Genomic DNA, 27,807 nt, shown 5'->3' on the forward strand with positions numbered 1-27,807 from the left:
ACATGGAGAAACAGAAACTTGAGCAGTGACTTTTTAAACTCCATATTTTACAGAATTTTTGGCTCTCAGCAAGTTAATAATCTCTCTTAGTCTTAATTTCCTATTTAAAAAGAAGAAACAATATCTGAAACATAAACAAAAAGAGTAATGATAATGTGTGGTATGAAAATGATATGAGATAAACAAGCTTGGAAACTTAGTGAGTTAAGGGCTTAGTGTAATGCTTTTCACAGAGACTAAATATAAGCCATTATTTTATATTGTATTCGTTTCTATTAGTGTTATCTATCCCAACACAGTGCACTTTCTGCTAGATCCGGCTGTCCACCTCAGTTGTCAGTGTAGAAGTTTCCTTGTCCTCCCAATCCATATCAAAATAGTCAAAGGGGGCCGCTTACTGGGCATGCATTCTTCCCACCATGTTGTGGCTATGTGTCTCTTTGGGCCTTGAATATATTGCATCTTTGTGTTTAGTAAAAGTATCCCTTCAAAAGCTCCCTTAATGTGTCTTCTTTCACATCCCTCTCTTTTCTATAGTAACAAACTCCCAAAATTGTTTTGAATCAAGTTGTTAATTATGTGGTGCTGGTACCAGGTGAGTATTGCCTGAGAACTATCACATAACCACACTGTGTGTCTCTCTGAATTCATCAGGCTCTCAACTCTGCCTGTAAATTCTCCCATATTTTGATGCAAGTAGTTCATATCTTCTCAAACCTCAAACTTCCAGGGCTATTTTCTGAAAATCCTTACCTGCCAGAGCTAATGACACTGTCTCAACCTTCCTAATGAAAGTCAAAGCAATCAATCAAGAGCACCTTCATTTTTTCTGCCAAGAAGTCAATCTATTCACCTAACCTAGACCCGCCCTCACTGCATTTCCTCCAGTTACAGTTGCCAAGGTGGCAACCCTCACACTAAAGACCAGCTCACCCACCTATACTGTGACTCCCACTCACTTGTCCTTCTCAAGAAGCTGCTGCTGTAACATCTGCTCATGAATTAATTTATTCATGTGTAATTAATATAACAAAGTCCTTGTATTCACTTACTACAAAGAAAAACAAAACAGAACAAATCAAGGTTCTAACTTTCATTCACTCCATATTCCCCTTAATGCAACACTCTAGTTCCCTTTTTTCATGGAAACACTCTTTTAAGAATCATGTATTATCTATAGTAACTAATTTCTTTACTTCTAATTCCCCTATCTACTCAAAATTGATTTTTCTAGATGACTATACAGATAGTAATCTTACCAATGTCACCAATGACTTTATATTATTTGTGGCCATTTTTCTGACTTTACCTTAACTGACCTTTAGGCAGAATTTTCACACTTGAGCATTCACTCCCTTTAAAAACATTGTTGTTTCCTGCTGACATTGGTGATGCCATATTCACCTGTATTTTCCTTCTACTCATTTGGTTTTCCTTCTTAAACTGCCTGTCTATTTAAATTTAAATTACATAGTTGCCAAATTAGACCACAATCTTCTCTTTTTCTCATTACTCCATTCTTAGATGATCAAATCAGCTGCATAGATTTCAAATGAATTCAGTGCTATTGACAATGTGTTGACTCCAATTTCAAATCTCTAGCATTGACTTTTCCATTAAGCTCTACCAGAAGATTTGTATATAGAATCATTTATTTGACAAGTTAGGCATTATCTCAGGTACCATATGGACAAAACAAAACTCTTATTTCCACTCCTGAAAAAAGAAGGAAGCAAACAAACCACCTGACCGCACCCAAGCCATCTCAGAAAAAGACTCAACTGATCTCCATTTTTCCCTTATACTCTGTGATCTACTCTCTCCACCTAGCCATATTGCTCATTTAAACACAAAAACCACATGCATTTTTATGTTTGATTCAACAAATGATATAAAATGCATCATGTATATACTCAACCAAAAGAAGATAGAAAAAAGGAAAGCAGGAAGAAAAAACTGGAGACAACGATTAGCAAATATTAACAATCATTAAATTTAGAGGTGTAAACATTCAAATAAAAATAAGATTATAATCTATACTTAACATATATAAAAACACAAATATTTCAAAATTTAATGAATAAGGATCACATGGTTGTTTTAACATTCAAAAATTAAACACTAATTTACTATATTAACACATAAATAAGAAAGATAACATGCTCATTTGAATATTCATAGAAAGCATTTGGTAAAATTTACCTTATAAGAACATTCAGAAAATTAGAAACCGAAAAGTACTTTATCTTGAAAAAGATAATCTGAAAAACTTACAGCCAAGATTATTCATAGTGGTAAAAACTGATGCCCTCATTCATCACTTCTATCCACAGTATACAATAATCTAGCCAATGCATTGAGGACAAATATAATAAAATGCATCAGAATTGGAAGAGATAATGTAAAACTATATTTGTTGATGAATATTACCTAAAATAAATATCCACAAAAATATTGAAAAGCAGACATGTAGTGCAATTCCAAACTGCCTTAAATAATGTGAATTAAAATAACATCAACTTACCCATTAATAAATTATATTTATAGTAGTTGAACTTAAAGTCTACCATTTATGTTCATGTGGGTTATTGACTTCTGAATTTGGGTGGCCATTAGAGGGTCTATGGCATAAAAGAAAACACATGCACACAGGTATATTTAGTTATCTAAATTTTAAACAAGAAGCTTAGATGGAAAGAAAAGACAAACAGCTGCTAACCTGACTTTATTAACATATTTTGTGAAAGACATTGATATGCAGGAAATCATTTGGACAGTTTTTATTTGTGGAAATAAACTTTCTTTTACTGATTACTATAACCATATTCCAACTGAGTAAGTTCACCAGGTAGATTTCGGATCATCTCAATCTCTCTCCTACCTCCATTTGGACTTTAGTCCCTTTTATAGTCTATCTCTATACACAGCCTTTTGAAATCAATAGAAACTCCCTGTTCAAATCAACAATATGAGAATAGGAAACCAAATGGAGAGAGTGACCCTTGAGATAGTATTGCTCTTGAAATTGAAAAGTTATCTTGGTTATTACAAAACACATTTCCTATTTCAAGGGCAGTAAAGTTGTGTGTTAAAAAGTGTTTCTAAAACAGCCTTCATATTCAGCCACTCACTGGGGTAGTAAAATTGAATTGAGATTTTAAAAATGACGAGAATAAAAAGTAATAGTTTTAAAATAGTTTTATAAACTGGTTAGTAAGTTCAATCATGAATTTGAAAACACTAGATTGCAAATTTCTATTTTAAAATAACTTTAGAAAACTAACTCAAAACATAATGGAGGAATTCTAATTATATATTTTAGATATTGTGGTAAAATAAATATATAATATTAAGTTTGACATTTGAACTACTTTTTTAGTGTAAGATGAAGTAGCATTAATTGCATTCATGATTTTGTAAAGCATAACCAATGTCTACTTTCAAAATTTTTCATCACACCAAACAGAAATCTATACCCTTTAAACAGTTAATCCTCATCTTTCTACCCCAGTGCCTAGTAACCTTTAATGCACTGTCTGTCCCTTTGAATTTGACTATTCCAAATATTTTATGTGAATGGAATCATGCAATCTCTGTAAGAAAACAACTGTCAATCTTGCCAAGTATCCCATTTAGATGGTATGTGCCTTCTTTCTTGCTACTTTTCAAGATTGTCTTTTGTTGTTTTGAATTTCAAATTTTGATTATAAGGTGTCTCAGCTTGGATCTCTTTCAGATTATCCTCACAGTTTGCTGAAATTCTTAGGTATGTAGTTTCATGCATTTTATCAAATTGGGCATTTTTTGACCATTACTTCTTTAGATATTTTTTCTTTCTTTTCTCTCTACTTGGTATTCCCATGTTAATGTGTTTGATGGCATCCCATAGGTTCCTCACATTTTCATTCTGTTTTTTCCATTCCTCAAGCCATATAATTTCAATTGCCTCATTTTCAAGTTTGTTGAATTAAAAAAAAATATGCTTTTGTACTTATCAGCTTCAGAATTTCTAGCTGACTCCTTTTTAATGTCTCTTTATATTGACTATTTATAAATTGTTCTGATTTTCTTAAGTTTTTTTGTATATGGTTTCCCTTAGTTTGTTAAAGCAGCAGATTTCATGCCTTTTTTTAATAATTTTAATGTCTGACTCCCTCAGGATAACTTTTTCAAGTTATTTTTTCCTATGTATAAGCTTTATTTTCCTGTTTCTTTGTAATTTTTTTTTTTTTTTTAGGACAGAACATTTTGAGTATTGTAATAATGTAATTCATATACAAAATTTTGGAAATCAGATTTTCCCCTACTTTGGGGATTACTTTTATTTTTTACAGAATCCAGCAGTCATCTATTCTTATAATAATTTTCAATATTATTTTGGCAAAGTTTGCATTTCTTTCGTGTGTGGTCATTGAAGTGGATCTTATATTTGGACTCAAGTCTATTATCTGACCCAGATTTCCTTAAATAGTTAGATCAAAAAATTTCTTCTAGATGCTTCTAGAGAAGCAATTCTTCAGGAGACAAATCAAATGTGCTCACAGGGCCCCACTACAAGAACCAAATCATAAAATTCCAAATCCTTACTATCTACCCTTGTAATGTGGTCTCTTACCCCCATAATTTCAGAAAATATGAAAAATGGGGATAGGAAAATGTACATTGCCTTTTTACTAAAATTTACCAGCCTCTCCCTTCATCGCACTGACTTTACTTGGCTGCCATGAGTATGTGATCAGGTTACAGTTTACCAAAAATCCTAACTTTTCATAGCTTTTTCCAGATTCATGATTATTACAGTGGCGGGAATAACATCTGCAACTTCCTACTCTTCCATTTTCCATGCTGTTAACACTAGGTTATATTTCAATTTATCTTTAAATCTGTCTATCATACCAATATTTAAAGCAATTTACTCTAAAAAGTACTTTAAGTGTACAATAGTGTCAATAAATACAGTATGAACTTTATAAAACTCATTTAGGGCACTACAAGTAATTTAGTCCATTATTGTCCATACACTTTTTTTTACTAACCAGATCTCATTTTAGTCTCACAATATCGTGCATAGATATTATTCATATTCAGAACTTAAATAATAAGCATTACAAGTTGAATGATCAATTCATAACATGTAAATGGGAGAAAAGTCAGGTCTCCTGAGTCCCTACATGTAAATTTTCAACAATACAAAACTGCTACTATTTAGATATTATTGTGTGAGTAATTTGAGTAAACTATGAATATAAAATGTGAAAATTTGAAGAATCTGTAAATTTTTCAAGATTATTTTACCCTGCTATCAAAATTGTCACTGTTGTTTTCAATAAGGGAATGAACACTTTTACAGTTTTATGTAATAAAAGCAAACATCCCAGGGGAAGCATATTCACTTTCTTTCCTAGATGGTATTATTCTAAAATTTGAGAGAGATGTCAAAACAGTCATATCTAAAAATAAGAATAAACTTGCAAAATATGCTTTCAAGATTTTAGTTGACTTGCAGAATTTTTGAGTAGTTTAGAAATAAGTTATCTGAAAAGACTGTTTATGTTTTACTAAGTCAGCACAAGATATTATTGTTAATCCACTCTATGTAAATAGCAGCAACCTGAGAGATGACAAGTAGGAAGTTATCAGTTTGTTGGGTATAAGCTGGTCAACTTACAAATAAACATACACAGAGCTCCGTATATTAAACCACTATGCAGAATGTTCCTATTTTAAAGCTTAGAGCTTTGCTAGGCATTAATACCATCTCACTTTTACTTATTGATAAGATTTATCGAAATCTTATCATTTTCAGACAGTTATTTATGGCATGCTAATTTGAATGGTTTGACTTATTTTATCTCTAACTCTTTATAGCTAGCAAATTTAAACATTTTTTCAAAATGACCACATAACAGCAATCTCATTAAATGATCTTATTAATTTAATAATATATTTATATTTTTTCTGGATTTGCTGTGCACCAATCTGTGATTATGACAATTTGTTTTATTTCTCCCCAGGATTTTTGACTTTTAGTTTCTGCACATAAGCTATCCATTACTGCATTAAAAAGCTACAGAAAATGGGCCTCCCCAGTGGCGCAGGGGTTGAGCGCTGGGCTGCGAAGCTGCCCACAGCCTCTACAACGCCAGCCAGTTTGATCCCCAGCTTGATCCCCAGCCGCTGGGCAAGGGGGTCCCACATGGTGAGCAGATCTCTCCTGCCGTGCCTGCTGCTCCCCTCAGCAGTGTACTTCATCAGTCTGACTGATCTGCTCCCTGCTCTGGCTCTGGTGAATCCTTTCACCCTCCCATGCTTCTGACTGTACCCAGTGCTTGTATAAATAAATAAATAAATCTTCAAAAACAAAAAAAACCTACACAAAATTACCTTGTTATTAAAGTAACATTAAGTTTTTGTCCAGATATTATCAATTTGATCATGTTTTTTTTTTTTTTTGAAGATTTATTTATGCATACAAGAACTGGGGTGTAGGCAAGAGGTATGTGGGGAGTGGGGTGAGAGGATTCACCAGAGACAGAGTGGGGAAGAGAACAGGCAGGCTGACTGAAATACACTGCTGAGGGGAATAGCAGGCAAGACAGCAGAGGTCTGCTGTGCCATGTGGGTAGCTCCCTGGGCAGGGATCAAACTTATGCCAAAGTGGCTGGTGATAGCTTGATAGCACTGAGACTTTAACCCCTGCAGTACCAGGGAGGCCCCTAATGGTATTTCTTTTGGTAATGTACATTGTGTTTGTACAGTGTGAAGGGGATCTAAGGGATCCAGTTCCAAATTGTCTCACCCACTTAACAACTTGGAGCAGTGCTCAGCTGCACATGGCTGGGCTGGACTGCAGCTCAGGATTTCATTTCCTCCCTTCATAATCTTTTCCATGACATACTTGAACAGGCTGGTAGCAGGGTGGTGCATTCCAAGAGCGAACATAAAAACATCAAGGAAAAAAATACATGACTTTTTTATGACCTGTCTTTGAGATTCATAAAATATCACTTTAGCAGCTCTCCTGCCCGTCTGTAGTCACAGGCATTTCTTTTCACTAAACTTTTCCCCTTATAAAGGAGCAGCAGCATTCCTCTGCCCACTGGTTCAACCCAGGTGCTGCTCTTAACTTTCTCATTTTCCTAATAATCCTGTCCATTTAAAATGTAAGAAAAAATATCACCTTTCCTGTATTCCATTTGTTATGGTAACTTCAAAGTCTTATCAGCTTGAGAAGGAGAGGACCTATGTCATATATTGGTTGGGTGAGTTTAAAGTTTCACGATATCATGTGAAACAGGAGATACTATTTCAAAAGTACATTTCAAATGTATTTCAAAAAATGTAATCTCTGTTATATTGTAGTAACTATAAATACCTATGAAAGAAAGCATTACAATAGTTTTTTTTTTTTCAAAAACACATTTGAAATGTATTTCAAAAAGTCAGATGTATCGTCCATATTCTCTATTACAAAAGGGAAGCTGATATTTCACTGAAGTATACTATTTTGCGGGTCTCCCCAGTGGCACAGAGGGTTGAGCGCCACCCCATGAAGCTACTGGCAGCCTCTGCAGCGCGGTTTTGATCCCCAGCCAGCCAGGGAGACACCCACATGGCACAGCAGACCTCTCCTGCCTCGCCTAATGCTCCCCTCAGCAGTATCTTCAGTACGTCTGCCTGTTCTGCTCCGCACTCTGTCTCTGTTGAATTCTCTCACCCTCCCATGCCTCTGACCTGTACCCTGGTTCTTGTGTAAATAAATCAATCTTTAAAAAAAAAAAAAAAGTATACTATTTTGCACTAGATATATTCGATCAACTTTATCGGTCAGATTAAACATTTTAAGAAGCTTACACATGTTTAGTATGAGTTAGAAATTTCTTCTTATCACATATTTATCACAGAAAAGATTTTGTCCCTTTAAAGTACTATATTTACTTATATATTATTTATAATCTTTGACTACACTTCTGTAACAAAGACTGCAATTTCCCTTTCTCATAACATCCATTTTATATTTCAGAATCGAGTTTATGATTTTATAAAATAAATCAAGACATGAACAATCCTTTCTCTAATCTCCCCCAAATATTTTTACAATAATGATGTTATATCTTCACTAAATAAAATACTGTGAAGTCATTTCAGCATGGATTTAATTGCAGATAGGTTTTATTTTGGATTTGAATCATTTAATAACAATAGGGCTCTTTTTCTTTTACTTTGTGTAAGTTCTGGTAAGTTATTTTTGTTTTTAGGAATGTGTCCATTTTCCCTACATTTTCAAGTATATTATTGTGAAGATGTCAATAAAATCTATGTCTTAATATTTCTGGATCTGTATGATATTTACATTTTAAATTCTGGCATTCATTCTATGTAATTGTTCTTATTTTATTGTTATGTTTGATTGTTTATAAACAACCAAATTCTTTTTTGATTCTCTGCATTGCATATTCATTTTATTATCCTTTGATCTTCTCATCATTGTGTCTTTCTTTCTATATTTGGTAAATATTTCTACATTTGGTATTTCTTTTGAATTTCAATTTTTTTTCTCTTTACTGTATTATATGTATGTGCATTCAAATTGAGAATTGTTATATTCTCCAAGAGAATGGAAACATTTATTATTATGAAATAGTCACCTTTAGTTATGGTGTTGCTTTTTCTTTTTGTTGATTACTGTGCTTAGTATCAACATACTTCACAACCTATTTTTTCTTAATGATTGTGATGTTAATACAGAAAATTCAATATGACTTGATTAGCAAAATGGCACTTTTAATAACCACAATACAACCAATAAACTAAGGGTTTAACATTGGCCCAATTCTATTAGCTAAACTGTAGGGTTTTTTTAGATTTCTCCATTTTTCCAGTAATGACCTTCATCTGATCCAGAATCCATTCTAATATACTACAGTGCAAATAGTTGTTATGTCTCCTTATTTTCCCCTCTAAGAAAACAAGTGATAATCTAATTCATATTTATTTCCAGCTGCAGTATATCATAGTTCCAAGTTAAAATGTGAATGCTTTTTAGGTAACCTTTGTTTCTCCCTAACTCATTATGCTCTGCACTTTAATTTTAATACTCCAATTACTGCAAAGTTGTCTAATGTATTGTTCATCCTCTTGTCTGTTAAACTTTCTTTGCAGACTCACCTATGTATTTCCATCTTTTGGATCTTCTCTGGGTGACATATTACAACAATGATACCTCTTACATGCGTTCTATGTGTTCTGGTTGGGAGGGTTTATCCAAAGTATCTTGTCTGCCATTAATGAAAGTTGAAGTCCAACATTTCTTAAATGAATAAAAACTGAAATACAGAATTGCTCTATAGTCAGTCAGCACCCCGTTAATCTCTAAAGCAACTACGCATATTAAACAACATATGTGCATTCTTTCATTCTCTAAATATTTACTGACATTCTACATTGTATAGTAAATTCAAAGCAAGTGAAAAATGAAAGGCTCCTTTTGAGTTTACTGTGGTTTCTGTGTTAAAATGAAAGTATCCTGTACTGATACACTAAAAGTGTGAACAAATACTCATCACCAGCAAGTATTTTTCAGTGTCTACTATTCTTTTATGCATTCTAAATAACTCAATTGTGGGACTGGAAATTTCAGGGAAAAAATCATAAACAATTAGTAATAAGACAGTTATAGGCATGTCTAGAATTATACAATATGTTCAAAATATGGGACTATAAAAAGAATAGGTAGTTGGCAATTTTCCTAGCTTCTATCCAAGAGCAAAATATGCCACTGCTCCATCTGGAGTACTTAGTAAAATGTATTTCAGTAGTTTGATAAAGATGGGTGGGAAGACAGAAAATAGGGCAAAATCATAAAGCAAAAGTAGCAAATGTCAAACCGACAAGACTTTTATGTACGAAAAGTCCAGAGAGGAAAAATGACTTGTCTCACTAAATCTTCTTCACTAAACCATCTATCTCTCTGGAGTATGAATTGGCAAGTTAGACTAGCAAAAGAACTTAAGTCTAACTGTACCAAGTAGCTGAAATCATTCATTGCAGAAAAACATTACTTGTATCAATAAGAGTGATAGGTGTGTTACCAAGTTAGCAGACTCCAAAAAGCAAAGGAATTCTGATGGTTAAAAAGTGTATATTACTGAAAAATGTAGAACATGCAATATAGCCCATCACTTGCAATCGATAAAGAAAAATGAAAGATTAGGCTCATGGGTAAACTTCAATGACATCAGAATGTCATTTTTCTTGGGGAATCACAGTCTTTAAAATCTAGTCTTGCAAATAGCTGTTATCCATTTCTATAAAAAGGGGTGCTGGTATTTTTAGTGATATATTTATTCTATTTTTTAATTGTATTATTTTTTGAGGTAACATTAGCTTATAATTCTGTATGTAATTGGAGGGGGTATAGGTTCACACGTAGTGAGATTTTTAGTTATATTGTTTCATCACTAATTCACTACTAACTCCAAAATTACACTATAAGACAGAACTTACGGAAATGACAATAAAAAAAAAATAACTGGAAATGACACTACACATTTATCTTTGCCACAAGAAGTGTTCAAAAGTGTTTTAACATTATTTCTTTTATCAAACTAGCACTGATCAATGAATGAAAGGATAAAACTATCTTTGGTATTAGAACTAACTAGTTAAGGGCCTCCCTTGTGGCTATCAAGCTATCGCCAGCCACTGTGGCATCAGTTCAATCCCCAGCCAGGGAGCGACCCACATGGTACAGCAGACCTCTCCTGTCTCGCCCGCTGCTCCCCTCAGCAGTGTAGTTCAGTAGATCTGCCTGTTCTGCTTCCCATTCTGTCTCTGGTGAATCCTCTCATCCCCCATACCTCTGGCCTATACCTATTTCTTATATGCATAAATAAATAAAATAAACCTTTAAAAAAAAAAACTAACTAAATAACAGTAATAATAACATTCTTGATCCAAATAACCAATTCAAGTGATATAAAACAGACAACATAGTTTTGTAGCATCTCTCTTTTTTGTTTTTAATAAATAAAATATTTTTTCTATATTATAAGCCAAAACTAAATTTAAAAATATCATTGATGGAGAAATAATGTATATATGATTTAGCAGAGAGATTAAATCTGTGCTCCAGCACCACCCACAAAATGCCTCAGCAGTAACTAACAGGGGTCTATGGGATATCAGACTTTCAACCACCTCTGTCACTGATATGATTTTGAAACCAAAGAAAGAGGGTTATTTTTAGTACAACTTTTTACCTTTATCTGACTTTTTGAAGGAATATTCAGTAACTTTTTTCAAACACAGTCTTTATCTCCATCTCATTGAGCCCAGCATACTCTTATACCCCCTGTCCACACAATTCCATCTCCTAGACACATATACATGCAGATAACACTCTATTTTCCTCAAGACTGTTCCCTACAACATAGCAGATATTAGCTTTTATTTCAGGAGAAAATAAAATAAAATAAACCTATGAGAAGTGTAATGGCATTTCTGTCATCTAATTTTTTTGTGTGTCTGGTAGACTGGAAAATGACTTCCAAGAGTCATTCAGCTCCTAATACTCAAAAACTGTGATCATGCTATCTTACATGACAAGATAATCTTTGCAGATGAGATCGTTATGTAATTTGACAAGGAGAGACAGTTCTGAATTACCTAGGCAGACCCAATCTAATCACATGTGTCCTTAATAGTAGAGAATATTTTCCAGTTGGGGTTAGAGGCAGATACGACTGCTAGAAAATGGTGAGACAAATGAGATTTTGCTCGTTTTTGAAGATACAAAAAGGCGACCATGAGCCAAGTAATGTGGGCAGTCCCAAGAAACTGGAGAAGCCAAGAAAATGGATTCTCCTCTAGAGGTTCTGTGAAGGTAGGGAGGCTGATGCCCTCCCTCTCCTCACCCTTCCCCTTGATCACCCTCCCCTCCTTTCTTTTCATCTTTTTATTGGGATATCACTGGTTTATGACATTTGAATGTTTTAGAGGTATACCTGTTATAGGACAGGGAGAGGGGCAGCCCAAACCCTGCAAACCTGCCTATTCTACATGGGTTCTGCCATCCGCCGCATCAACACAAAACATAGGAGACTTTAATGGGAAGGAACTTTAATAAAACTAGGAAACAATACAGGTAAGGCAAAGAGTCTAGTTTCTAAATGAAGCATCCAGAGTTACCCGTCCCCTCGTGGGTAAAAGTCCATTCAAATGGGATTGGCCCAGAGCAAGGCCCCAAAGCCTGCCACAAGTCTAAAGCATCTTCCAGTGGGGACCCACAGAAAAGGGTCACAAACAACTGGACAAGCCAAAAGGAAAAGAGCAAAATCAACATCAAGATAAAAGCTGCCATTGTCACCTCCCCACAGGTCTCACCCACATCTGTGTCACCCAGACTACTACCAAAAGACAAGTACAGTTTCTTCATATGTCTCTAGGCTCCATGTGCCTCCTCCAGGTCTCCTGGCTCCATCCTGCTTCCTTCCTCAGTCTCTTCTGCAGCTTCTCCTCTTCCTGCTCAGCTCCACCCTCCCTTGGGTGGGGCAGGGAACCTGGAACTTCCCCTTTCCTGGGGACCACCCTGTTACATACCCACCACCCAGGCACAGGCATATTTATTTTAGCCCACTGAACCTGTGCCAGATTTCTGACCTAAAAAGCTATAAAATAACCCTTTCTTTTTAAGTCACCAAGATTATGTCAATTTCTTTTTTTTTTTTAAAGATTTATTTATTTATTTATACAAGCACTGGGTACAGTCAGAAGTGCAGGAGGGTGAGAAAACTCATCAGAGACAGAGTAGGGAACAGAACAAGCTGACAGATGAAATACACTGCTGAGGGAAGCAGCGGGCGTGGCAGGAGCGGTCTGCGCGCCATGTGGGACTCTCACCGGCAGCCAGGGATCGAACCGACGCTGCACAGCCTGTGGGCAGCTTTGCAGCCCAGCGCTCAACTGCTGCGCCACCAGGGGAGGCCCGATTATGCTAATTTATAACTGCAATGTTATAAAACAAATATAATGGAAATACATACACACACATATATACACACACACATATATATACATACAGCTACACTCACATGTTTGTAAACATGTATGATGTAATAAATATATATGAAGTATAATAAATCTGAATAATACATTCTTCTTACTAATGGTTATTTGTGATAGATACGGTCACTACTGTTGACCTTTTCTAAAGAATAATGTTTCTTGGATAAGGAGTGTAGCAAATAAATTAAAATGTAAAAAAGAAAAACCTACAAAGTTGTAGAAGACAGGTTGAAATCAGCATAATTGAGAAAACTTAGTTGCAATATAATTACACATATCACCCTTTCTTCCTATTTCCACTTTTCTGCGTGTTAAGCACAGATTTTGGGTAATCCAAATTAGTTAAATAATCTATGTGTATAAATAAGACCATCACTCACATCATAATAGTGCCTAAGGTCTATGAGTCAAATGAGTTTATACCATGCCTGACAGACATTATCTGTAATAGAATTGTTTATTATTATTATTATTATTTCTATTATCTATAAATAATCTTACATGTAAGGTCTTCATTTTATGCACTTATCTCTTAATTTTATTAAATCCAACCTCATCTGTGTCTTTGATTATGTAAAACTTTTCTTAGTTTTAGCAAATGTGGCTTATGACTGCTTTAAACACTGATTCTAAGCAGAACACTCTAAGCTAATTGTTGTATCTATCCATGATTATATAATGCTGAATTTTATTTCCTTTTAAATTTGCTGCCAATTTTGTCTTTATTTCTGAATGGCATCAAGCACTTCCAGGAATTGAACGCACTTCTGGAATTTAACCTTCCTCCTTTTAGAAGGGGGTAGGAGGCTCTCAAGAGTCTTGCCTTTTGGTACTTGAATAATTAGTGCCTGCATATTCTGAAAAGCAGGTATTTCTCTCTATCTATTTTGTGTTGAGAAGAGGCTAATTTGCTTCCCTCATTATTCCTGTTCTAACTCTAACATGACTCTGTTGTAACTGTGAAAGTAAAATAATGTCACCTTATAAATTTTGTTTCCCACCCTCTATTTGACTGAAAGCTCAAACACAGGAGTCTTATTACCTGTGTTTTATTTGACTAGAAGATCATTCTTTTAAGTATGGACTAGAGAAAGATTTCCATAAAATTGGTAAAGGAGATCCCTGCTTCTAAAACTAGAAACCTAATTATTTAAAAAAAACATGCAATTTCAAATGACTCTAGGTACAACTAATCTGAAAATACTGAGAGAATGCTAGAAATAGAGATATTATAAAGATAGGAGCAATGCCTGAAGCTAAGAAGCACTTAGAGTTAAAAACAAAAACAAAGGAATAGAATGAAGAAGATAAATGCTGGAGACAAAGAGTCCCTCTAAGGGGGGAAAAAAAGTGGAAAGAAGAATAAGAGAAGAAGGTGTGGAAAATATTCAAAACTATGAAAAATTTTCCAACAAAAGAATCTATGATGTCAAAAGGGTATATAATTTCTGTTGGCTTTTGAAAATATCAAGACACTCATGATCCTTGAAGACACAAATTAATTGGAGCACTGGAATGAAATTCGATCACTGAGGATTATGGAATTGAATAGTTAATAAAATCAAAATTCTGTTAATACACTCAAGAAAGTTTCTAAATAATGAGAGGGAAACAGATGGAGGGAATTGTTTGAATGGTGGAGAGAGAGTTAATCTAGAGAAATTTTAATGATGTACTAGTTCTAATAGGTTAGCAAATTAATTATGATCAGAGAATACCAGATGCTCAGTAAATACTCTTGAATTCTACTGAATTATCAACACACTTTTAGGAAATAACAGTATTTATCTGTGGATTATCACTACAGAAATTTTTGTATTTCATGATCATCTCATGGGATTTTACAACAATACTTTTAAATTAGTAAGAAACGGAGACATGAAAAGTATGACAAAGTAAGATTTTTAAAATGTCATTAAATGAAAACAAGAACAGTTTAACTTAGAATTTTTGTAATTAGTGTCCAAACAGAAGTAACAGTGAGAGTACTCATTCTGTTTGACTTTTAATGAATATAATAATAATTACTGGATTATTTGCTGTCCTTAACAATGTAGTTAAAATATGGTCTAAGAGGTAAATGAAAGCTTAGGTAATTCCAAACATAAAAGTATCCAAGATATAAGTAGATATATTTAAAATACTTATGCTGTAGATTGTACAATCGTAATAAGCACCATAGTCTGAGGTATCATTATCAAATTATCTCTGTGAAATCATACACTAATGTGAATGGTTATGATATGATTTTATCTTATAAGTAGTTATCCATATTATTTATTTTCCTATTATATATTAATTAATGTCATATTGATCAGCATTATCTTATTTAAACCTTAACTTGTATCACCCCTTATTTAGAAAAATTTATTTAGACATGCTACCTTTAAAATTGAGGAAGTTTGAAAAATACTATAGGATAGGATATTAAATTTTCCTAATAAATATAGCCATCATACCATACTTGATTTCTTTTCAAAGACTATTAGATTTATAAGAACATTTCAGAAAATAATTAGGGCCACTGTATCAGGTCTCTCTGGAATCATTGGTGTAGATGAAATTAAGTGCAATACTTCATATCTTAGCACTTAAATCCATTCTTATGTTGGTAAATGCTTCATGACTAGGGCTTAGGTCTGGTATTTTCTTCTATTCTCTTTTATCTTCTTAAACATACATTTTCCAGGTAGCTTCAAGTAAAAAATAACTTTTAAAACAATTTATCAAAACAAAATATCACATTTCCCAACTCTTCACAATACAATTAAAATTCACAAATGAAACACTGAGTCTCAGCTAGGATAAGAAATGCACTAATTTATAATGATCCTTTCTTTGGCAGAAATATTTTTTAATTCACTCACCTACTATCAAAATACTCAAAAAGTTCAAATAATATTAAAAATGTCATTTTCATGTATGGTCTTTCAGTTAAGGTTAAGTATGAATTGAAGAATCAGTTTTTACTTCTAGTCCTCACTTACATAGCATCCTACTGCATGAGAGAACCAGTAAGACTGAAGAATTCTCTGTTCCTAAGGTAGAGTGCTGTACTCATTTCAGATGGCACCATGTCAGCCCACATGATTATTCCTTAGGGTTTTATTGATGCAGCTTATCTTTTCTATTTCAAACTAATTTAGCAGTAGCAATTTATATTTAATATACTATGGACAAAATAAGGTTTACAAAAGCCTACATAAGAAAATAAAAGGCAATGAATAAGCAATTAAGGGTTTCCTGCTATGTTTTTTCTATCTGAGTTACTTTCCCTTGTGGGAGGGAATAAACTCAAGGCAAAATTACCAGCAGATAGAGGGCATTGACAATCAGATAAAATTTTGTAAACATCCTAATTGTGCTCATTATTTGTAGGCATCATTTTTGTTTTGTTTTGTTTTTCCTGATCTCTACAAAACCTTTATAAAATTAGGAGTACTTATGTGGAAAGAGATGTGAGGATACAGTAGAGGAGGCACATGAGACAAAATGACAACTTATGTTTCTAATTTCATCCCATTTAAAATGAATCTACATAATGTTTTTGGTGAACTGCATTCTTCAATGTTTTCTCCACTCTTTTCAGGCTCATTGCCTTAACAATAGACTTGTGAGCTGAATGGTAGCAGAATAGCAAAAAAGAAGTAAGATTTCTGGGAAAATGTGCCCCTATACTAGTAATTTCCAGGTAGCTTCATACAGCCATGGTTCTCATGATCCCCGATTCATAGCTCTCAGAGATACTCCAGTGGAAAGACAGATATTTCAGTTTTTGAGTTTTGCAAGGAAAGAAGGAGACTGTTTTCTTGTTTTCTACCAGGTAGTTCAATTTTTTTTTAATCAAATGGTTCTGTGAGCTTACACACTTACTTACACAAACACACACACAGACACACAAACACACATATACACACACTCTAGAAACTCCAATCTCAGATTAAAAACTAAAGGCATTACAGAGATCTGTAAGTTTCTAGGTGCCCTATTGTTCATTATACTACCTTTTTCTCTGAGTCTTTACATTGCCCATTCCTCTGCTTGGATCACTCTGAAAAGACTTAACTTGCCTGCTTCATGCCACATCTCAAAGGCTATTTTCACAATGTTGCTTACCTTGCCTATTCTTTTTAAAAATTCAGACCACTTCCACATTTAAGATTTTCCTACTCAATTTCTTTATAAAAATATCACTTATCAGGCCTGTCTGGTGGCGCAGGGGTTGGAGTCTCAGTGCTATCAAGCTGTTGCCAGTCACTGTGGCATGAGTTTGATACCCAGCCAGGTAACTAACCCACATGGTGCAGCAGACCTCTCCTGCCTTGTCCACTGCTCCCCTCAGCAGCGTATTTCAGTAGATATGCCTGTTCTTCTCCCCACTCTGTTTCTGGTGAATCCTCTCACCTCTCCACACCTCTGACCTACACCCCAGTTATTATATTCATAAATAAAAATAAAAATAAATCACTTGTTTAATGTATAATGTGATATACTTATTACATTTATTTTATTGTTTATTTTCCAATATGATATAAGATCCAAAAAAAAGACTTGCTTTTTGTTTTATCCTGAGTCAAACAAAATTAAATAAAAATCAATAAAAATGAAAATTGCATAGCTTAATGAATACATAAAAGAAAAGAAGAAAAGGGAAAAAATAATAGAGAAAAGAGAAAGTTGCAAGGAACAGGTAAATGTATTAGGAACTAGGAAAAATGGCAAGAGCAGAGATTAAAGAGTTTGCTCCCTCATCAGGATTCAGTTTTTTTTTTTTTAATCACAACTGCCCTCTGAAGTGCCCATCCTGTGGATGATTCTATGCCAGAGACAGTGATCAAAGATTCTTTCTCACACCTTTATCCCAAGGACTCTAACCCAGGATGTCAAAAATGCAGACATTATCAAATTTAGACTTGTGTATTAGCTCAGACAGCTGATGCTTCTGCTGTCATCTTTGTACTTCTGTCAAAAAAATCATGCTGACATGTCTATTTTAGAATTCCTTTGAATCTCAGAGAGATCTTGTTCTGCCATAAATTTTATTTAACATGGACTGGTTAGAAGAACGGGGACATATCCCCTTAAAGGATTAAGTGATATTTCTAATATTTGAGTTCTCTAGATGCCAGAATCACCTTCTTCTTAGGCACAAAGCAAATGTCTAAAAGAAAACAGGAATTAGAATATATCTGTATATGTCAATTTTATTGGGAGATTTTAATTTCAAAGGAAACTATCAGTATATCATAACAGATTTTTTTTAAATTTAAGCATAAAAGAAATTGGAATCTGTAAAAACATACATTTGTATGACAACATCATTTTTAAAATACGAATTCCCAAGTACTTAAATATACTTTATAAAGGTGACTTTGCTGGACTATGGTAGTGGACTATGGTGCCTTAGTTGTAAGAATGTTATGGTAACAGCACCAGAAGGAGGGCTCTAGCCTTCCAAATTGTAAACAAGTATAAAGTAATATTACCTCAATTAAAAAAAAAGTTAAAAAAAATAGCTGAAAACTTCAAGTTAGATTTCAATTTTTAGCTTTCAAAAACAAGAAATGATTTTGTACATCAACTAATTATTATAGGAATGGCATAATGTCACTTAATACACTAAGGAGATAAAATATTTACATAGTTAATAAAATTCATCTTTATTTTGAATGTGAACATAATTTAAAAATAAGCAAATACTTGTTGATATTTACTAATGATTATTGATATGCATGTCATATTTAATTAATGTGAGCGTAATGCTCTAATCTGAGATATTTAGAATTAAAATTATACTTCATGTACTTTGTAAGCAAAATGAAAAATCATTACCCTGGATTTTTAACCTTTAATAAAGCAATTTCATTTTATAATTTCATCACTCATTTTAAAGAAATTCTACCTAAAACTTTAGGGCTATTGATATGCAGATCAAAAAAAATCAAGATTCAAAATAAATCATAGTAAGGAAAATAGCTACCTTCTTATTCCTAACTGAAGTCTCCGAGAAATATCGATTTTATTTTTTTTAGAAAAATGTTTAACAGGTGGCCACTCGTAGCTTTCTAATTTAATACCAACCTATAATTATGCCATGTTTCTGAGTTTGTATGGTATTGGAAAAGACCAAAAAAACTAATGTTTTATGAAAGATGGGACATTTCTAGGAAGGGTTTTATATGGATGAATAGAAAAACAAATGTAGTTCCCAACTATAAAAACAATTCCTAGTTTCCCTTCTCTCCTCCATCTCTCTTAAAAGCCAGATAGATTCTTTGTATTCTTTCTTTTCAAGCATTTAATTTTCCCCAAATCAAGTTCAAATATATCTATATTTTAATCTCTTAAGATGATGGTAAGTGGAAATAAAAGAGAATACTTTTTATATCTTTAATATGATTGTATATAAATATGTCCTAGAAAGTTTTTCTGCCACCTTACTATGACTTAAGTTTTTGATATTTCTAAATAGAAACGACTCTAGATTTATTTATTTATTTGTTTATTTATTTACACACACAAGCAGTGGGTACAGTAGAAGTGAGGGAGGGTGAGAGAATTCACCAGAGCAGGGAACAGAACAGGCAGAAGGACCGAAGTACACTGCTGAGGGGAGCAGCGGGCGCAGCAGGAGAGGTCTGCGCACCATGTGGGACCCTCGCCTGCGGCCAGGGATGAACCGGCACTGCAGAGGCTTGCGTCAGCTTCACAGCCCAGCACTCAATGGCTGCGCCACCATGGGAGGCCCTATAATTAATGCTTAACTAAAAAATATCAAGGGGACAAACCTTTCAGATATAATTTGAATTAAAATACAATAATTTTGTCAACATGGAAGAGATAGGAAAACTAATTTCAATGGTATTCTATTTTCACAAATGAAGGAAAAATTAAAATATATGTATTATAACATAATATATATTATATATATATTAAAGTGCCATATAATATACAACACATATATTTTAACAATTCTCCAATGTTTAACCAAAGTTAGAGGTAACACATACTAATATTCAGAATTAAAGCCAGGTACTTAACTTCAGTACAAATTTGCAATATCAATGCCATCCAATTTTAAAATTTGATTCTGTCTTTATATTACTTGTGAATGCTCTCTACTGCAGAAATCTTTTTTTTTTTAGGATAAAATGTTTTGTGATCTTGTACTTGCTACCATTACACCATATGTTAATACATGTTTTTGTATTTATATTTTTAGAGATGTAACAACTTTATAACACTGCTTATGATATAAAGGTAGAGGATTACCCTCTTCAGGTGTTGCTGCCAAACCACACCCTCTATTTATTAAATAGTATTTTATAAGAATTAAAAACCAACAGAAATCTTGTATATCATTCTTATTGGATCCTCACAAAATTCTAATGACTTGACTTGCCAGGTATCATTACTCCATCCTGCAGTTGAGGGAGTTTGAGAAAAACCCTGTGACATATCAAAGATTAGACTGAAGGTCAATATCAGCACTGCATCCCAATTCCAGATGCTTGTACTCTTTGTGGTTTTGGTTAATACCTTTGGGTTGGAAATTTTATAGATAATTCACTAGTGAATTGTGAAATGCACATTTGATTACAAAAGACTCTTAGAGTGGAGACAAGGAAGAGGATGTTCTCCACTATTGACAGGATAATTTGAAAATAGTTCAGTGGGGCATAGGATCCAGAGGAGCCTGGGACAGAGAGTGAAATTAAAGCATGTCTTGAAGATTGGAAACCAACACTGGTTATACCAGAAGGGATGCTGAGGGCTATGAGTACCTCATGGTGTGGGTGTGTTGCAGTAACAGACATCTGAAGGGTGTGATTCTATACTTTTAAATCATATACAACATTGTAAATCACATCTCAAAACAAAAATTAAAAAAGCAGAAAAAACCTTTTTTTTTTTTAAGTTTTATTTATTTTTTATACGAGAGCTGGGGTACAGGCCAGAGGCACGGGAGGGTAATAGAATTCACCAGAGACAGAGTGGGGAGCAGAACAGGCAGATGGACCAAAATACACTGCTGAGGGGAGCAGCGGGCTTGACAGGAGAGGTCTGCCATGCCATGTGGGATTCTCTCCGGCCAGCCAGGATCGAACCCACACTGCAGAGGCTGCGGACAGCTTCACAGCGTGTCGCTCAACCCGCTGAGCCACCGGGGAGGCCCAGAAAAAACTTCTTATACATATGGTAATTCAGAGTTTAGAGGAATTACTATGTATTGATGCAAGACAAATCTTTAAAAAAAAGTATTATTTACATTTTATTATTTTAATATTGGGAGATGTGGAAATGATTGATTGAAGACCCTCATGCTCTGATTGACAGAGATGCTACCAAAACAGGTATTTGGAAAATTTAATGTAGTTTTTCAATTGTTCAATTTATACTTAGGTGTTCCTTGGGTCCTTAAGACACCCTGGTTATTTTTCTCATTAAATGTTATTGTATCTCATGATGGAAATGTGTTAGTACTCCTTAGCTGTAAGATTTCAGGATGAACTAGGATTCATTTTGAAGATAATGGACTTAACTTTTTATTCTAAAATGCAAGAGGGACCTACTGGGGTTACTACTAATGACCAGTTCTTATATCTTACTGAAACAAAGACTAGTCTTGGATCAGGGTTCTGGTTGACCTACTCCAATAAAAGCATGTTTTCTTAAGAAATAAATCATCCATGGAAAACTATGATTGTGGCATTATTTGTAACATCTTTATAATTACTATCTCCTGAAACATTCAGCAATTTTAAGTTTACAGTGCTTTTGCTCGAATTCAGTAAACAGATTAGAATTGCTATTTTCCAATGGTTTGCTCTTTTGCTAGCTTAATGATATACAACATATATAGGCAAAATGAACAAGCAACAAATTAACTTCTATCCTCAAATGAGTACTAAATTTTAATCAGATCACTTTTATAAAAGAACAAGGTGATTCTAGTTTTCTAGTGTGTCTATTCATACACAGAACTTGATTAACACAAAAATGAATCTTTTCTCATCTCTGTTAGAAATAAGGAGCCAGATTTATTTATTTTAATCAATTGGTTCTCTTGATGTATGTGATAAATTGGTCCATTATAAATCTCAAGGGGAAAATTAGGCAAAACTGTGTTTCACATAATTGTAAATCTGGTGACTTCTATTGGAAAATATGCAACAGCCTGAGTGCAACCTGTAGGATATATTCAGTGTGCTTTTAATGGATTTGTGGGTTGATGAAAACTGTTGTACAACCACTTGTGACCTTTGTGCATTGCAAGGTCACTTTTAAAAGTTGCAGATATTTCCACATGAAATCAAGAAGCAATGTGAAACATAATCTTAAAATGTATAATTTAAAATTGCAAATTGTGACTCGAGAAAAAAGTCCAACAAAAATTTTTGTGAAACCTATGAATTAAAGCTTAGAAAGTTACAGTGAAGTATTAAAGACCTAAATAATAAGTTGAATATTTAAATCCATACATGCAATGATTTACAATCAAAAGGATACTATACTCTCAAAATCATTCTTAAAATTTAATACTATGGTAATAAAACTCCAATAGAGGTTTCATGGCCTTGCATAGTTGTTCTAAGATGAGTATAGAAGAGCAAAGCTACAAAGATCAAAGAATACCCATGGTTCTTTGAAGAAAATGTGAAGGAAATTATAAAAAAATATATCAAGATTTAAATCTTTAATTATAATAAAGTAAAAATCAAAATCAACAAGCAACTATAAACCAGAGACACACTACAGGGGGGAGAAGGGATTAGGATCAAAACAAATGGGGTGGGAATTGTATGGGGAATATAACCAAGATGAAAATGCATACATTGTGCGAAAATTATAAATGATGTAAAAAATATATAAAATTAGATTTAAATAATAGACACAATATTTTTCTTCTAATATAAAAAAGGCAAACTGACTAACAGCAATAAAATAAACTTTGAAACACATATACACAAAGTATATTTTATTTTTTTTTTTTTTTTTTTTAATACACTGCTGAGGGGAGCGGCGAGCCATACAGAAGAGGTCCACTGCGCCATGTGGGTCATCAACCCGGCCAGGAACTGAACCCATGCTGCAGTAGCTGCAGATAGCTTCATAATGCTGTGCTTAACCCCTTGTGCCACCAGGGAGGCCCCACAAGGGATATTTTCAATGTTAGTGTATTTCATGGACAGAGAAGCCCACGGAGAAGGTGAGAGATGGAAATGGCCTGTCAGTGAAGCAATCAGAGCACACACATTTATCAATTAATTTCACTGTCTTATATAGGCACGGCTCATAGCACCCCAAAACAATTACAACAGCAAAATCAAAGATTACTAACAGTAGATTATCCTAGTATAGATAATAATGCTGTTATAGGGCAACCCCAAAGGGAAATGGGATTGCCAGGGTGTAAGTCCTCACCCTGGCACTTAAAAAAACAAAATAAAATTAGAACAAGACCTAAGGTCAGGCACACACACTTAAGTTAGGAAAAGGTTTAATTACAAGGGGAATTGAAAATAGCAGGAGCACAGACAATAAGAGGGAGAGATTAATTGGTCAATAAATCCTACAATAATACTGCCAGAACTGGGGCTTGGGTGCATGCTGAAGGCAGGCAAAACCAAGATCCTAGGCATAAAGTGTGAGTTGCTCCTTAACTCACACTTATTTCCCAGTAATCCCCCTTCAAGAAGTCAAGAGTCATGGCAGGATGGGAATGTAATCCTTGGCCCCTGAGAGGTCTTTGACATGAAGATGGGGATGGAGTTCATAAAATATCAGTGGGTAGAGTTCATTCAGGACATACTGTTCCCTCAACAATAATAATAGTTTCAATTATTGCGAGAAGTACCAAAATGAGACAAAGAGAGACAAAGTAGGCACATGCTGTTGGAAAATAACGTGCCCATGGGCTTGTTAGACACAAGGTTTCCACAAACCTTAAATTAAAAAAAAAAAAAAATCCAGGGCCTCCCTGATGGTGCAAGGGTTAAAGACAGTGCTATCAAGCTATCTCCAGTCACTGCAACACAAATTAGATACAGCCAGGGAGCTACCCACATAGCTCAGCAGACCTCTCCTGTGTCACCCACCACTCCCCTCAGCAGTGTATTTCAGTAGATCTTCCTGTTCTGCTCCCCACTATCTCTGGTGAATCTTCTAGCCCCACAGCTCTGGCCTATACCCCAGTTATTGTATGCATAACCAAATAAATCTTTTTAAAAAATGCAATATCTCTAAACTACAAAAACTGAAGCATTATAAAATGAGGTATGCCTGAATCAAAATACTAATTATAAATTGGATTTCAGTCCCAACACACATCTAGAAATCAGCACAGTGTATAAAGTAGATAATCACTTTTCTTTTATTGAATAAATTAAAAATCTGTATATCAAACACACCTCACTTTCTACTACTTTTTTCAAGATTTATTGAGGTATAATTCATAGACTAAGAGCTGAAAATATGTAAATACCAGTAATACCATCACCACAATCAAGGTAATAGACATACCACCTTCCAGAATTTCTTTGTGTCCTTTTTTTTTTTTAAAGATTTATTTATTTACTTATACAAACACTGGGTACAGTCAGAAGCACGGGAGGGTGAGAGAATTCACCAGAGCCAGAGTGGGGAACATAGCAGGTTGACTGACGAAATACACTGCTGAGGGGAGCGGCGGGAGCGGCAGGAGAGGTCTGTCGCACCATGTGGGACCCTCGCCGGTGGCTGGGGATTGAACTGGCGCTGCAGAGGCTGCGGGCAGCTTTGCAGCCCAGAGCTCAACCGCTGCACCACCAGGGGAGGCCCTTGTGTTCTTTTTTTGAGTACCAGGGTTAAGTTTATTTTTGTTGTATAAGAAGGCCTAACATGAAATCTTCTACAGAGATTTTCTCAGTCCTAGACATTTTGAAGTTTGAATTCTCAATAAAAATTTAAAAAAATATAAAATAAAAAATAAAAAAAATTAAAAACTGATTGGAAATCCCATTAAAATTTAGCAGACCTACAACAAAATATTCAGATGTCATTGTATATCTTTCAGTTTTTTGTGCTTATTCAAATATAAGATGCTATATAATATGCTTTCTCACAGTGATACAGTGAAGAACATGATTTCATAGAGGTCAGCCCGAGTGAATGAATAATTTTTGTATGATTTGTTCTTCCATTTGCATTTTTTATGCATTTCCGCATGTCATCTTTATGTTAAATTTTATCACGTACTATTTACTTTTGTAAATAACTACCAAATTGTGAGATTCTTTCAAGAAGACAGAACCCTTAAATTTTAAGAACATAGCAGAACTGAAAGTTTTACACCCAGATGTCTTAAACTGGTAGCTTAGGTTTTCATATGCTTCTTGAGGTAGTTACTATCAGGTATTTACTTCATTATGCAGAAATTCCCTGTTCTGTGCATTTCACCAGTTTTATTTTTCTTTTATCCTTATCATCAGTTTAGATACATTATGCAAATGAAGACTTAAAACACTCTAAAATTAACATTTAAATAGAAAAAAATAAAAGTGAAATTAGACACTGTATTTAAGCTGATGTGTCACATAAAATATAAGTCTGAATGCATATTTTACATCAAAGTGGAAATACAGCAAACATACACCTGTTTATGTGTAATCTGGTTCCTTATTTGTTTTGACAAAATGGCACTGGAATTTTAATAATCTCTGCATATAAACCACAATTCCAACAAAATAAAGATATTGGCTTCCCCATGAAAATAAATTTGTAACTTTATTAAATGTTTTTAACATGGAAATATTTGGTTCACAGTAAAAATAATTTTTATTTTACTAGTAGTTACTACTTTAGACAGCTAGAAGCAGCAATTCTGAAATGTTGTTTAGAATGTTTTTTAAAAATGATATGATGATAGGATATAGGAGCAGAGCATAATTTTAATTTGTTTTGAATTTTCTTATTCATTCACCAAACTACATATTTTATCACACTCAAAAAACCCAGTTATTTAACTACCTAAACTCTTCTGCATTACAAATTGGTGAGGGACTATAAAGAAAATTGGAGAGAGGAGAAATTTCTTAGTCTTTAAATTAAAGGATCTTCTGATTTTGTCACTCATTAGCACTGTACTTTCAGCAAATTATGCTCCTTGAGCTCTAATTTATTCATCTTTAAAAATAACAAAATAAAGTAAGTTCTGCACATCTGCAAGGAATCACATGGAGATATCAATGTAGGTCCTTAATGCACTTGACTGTACCAGTGTATACAAAACAAACAACAAGCAAAATAGAAAACCTATAATTAATTCAAAATAATTGCACAAGTTAAAATAGGCAATGGGTAATATAATGTATTAAAGTACAGTACATAACAGGTATAATATAATACAGTGTATAAAACTACACTATCCTACTCATTAAATTGATATTAAAAATTATAACATGCTAGATAATATAACACAGAATTATTCATTCAAAGAACTAACAGTTTAAAATAAGTGAAAGTCCAAAATAAATATAGTAAGTCATATTGGGGGTTTAAACTTTCTAAGAGAACTGACTCATTTGTGGAGGAACAGCAAAATGCTATGCAAAAGCAAAAAAAAAAAAAACAAAAAATTGTTCATGTACAAAGATTAAGTACTAATGAGATGAAAATATGAAATCTTGCAGGAAGAGAGAACAGCAGATATAAAGATGCACACTCAAGGGAATTGTTATTTGGATAACAACAAATAATTTATCTTGACAGGAAGATGGAGTCTTAGGCAGGAGTGTTAACAGAGGAGGATAAAGATCTGGGAAGAAACAAGTGACAACTTGGTTGTGTTGAACTCCAAGGACTTCTAGTTTATACTGATATAAGATGGAGAGTCATAAAATTTTTCACTAGTATAGGACCATTTTCATATTTACATTTTAAAAAGATGACTGTGGCTATAGTATAAAAGCAAGCAGATCCCTTAGTGGAACATTGCAGTCAACTATGGGAAAAATGATAAGCCAAGGAGCAGAACTAAAGTGGACACAGTGGCTATGAAGACAAATGGACAGTGGACAAGTTAGAGCAATAATGAGGTGATGTGAATTGGAGGACTATGTACAGTAGGTTGAAATAGTAGACTTCTCATTTGAATGTGATATCGTTTTCTGACAGAGAAAGAAGGCAGACATTTTAATTTCAGTGATGAAGAGTGATCATGAATTCCTTTTTGAAGTGCTGAGTTTAAGAAAAACCATCCAACTATAGAAACTCAGACTGCTCCTTACCTTTGTGGAGTGCCCTTCTTGTGAAACAGCATCATGATGCAAACACATTCCATATTCTTGATGGAACCTGCAATAATCCTGATTATTTTGGTGAAATCACAACAAAGACTTCACATTGTTCCTCAATACAATGTTGTCAACTTCAGAAAATTATCAACCAAAGAGACAAAGTTTTGGAAAACTCTAGTACTTTGATTTCAGGATATGTGAAGATAAACCACCTCCAAACAATTGAATTATGCTGAACAAATGAGGGTATTTTAAAATTAAATTAAAAAAATCTAAAGATATTTGATATGATCATGGAGTGCCCTTCACCATTAAAATCAATGTGGTAATTTAAAAGAAAATTTAAAATCTAATTTTCCACTTACTATAATAATCCAACATTATGCAGAATTCTGAACTTGGCCTTTTTTCACAATTAATTGAATCACAGTGGAGACCAATATTATTGATGTCCTGGTTTCTCTTT

The 27,807-nt window shown here is 33.9% G+C and overlaps 1 long non-coding RNA gene across 1 annotated transcript in view; it reads right to left on the reverse strand.

Annotated features, from left to right (window-relative positions):
- LOC129145292 (uncharacterized) overlaps positions 1-27,393 on the reverse strand; it is a 107,995-nt gene extending 80,602 nt beyond the window's left edge. The window contains exon 1 of the long non-coding RNA XR_008550619.1: positions 27,333-27,393. This is a non-coding gene — a long non-coding RNA (uncharacterized LOC129145292). The remainder of the gene's footprint in view (positions 1-27,332) is intronic.
- Positions 27,394-27,807: the final 414 nt, after the last annotated feature.

The sequence above is a fragment of the Talpa occidentalis genome, unplaced genomic scaffold (genome assembly GCF_014898055.3).
Source record: "Talpa occidentalis isolate TD23 unplaced genomic scaffold, MPIMG_talOcc4v2.1, whole genome shotgun sequence".
Lineage (NCBI taxonomy): Eukaryota > Metazoa > Chordata > Mammalia > Eulipotyphla > Talpidae > Talpa > Talpa occidentalis.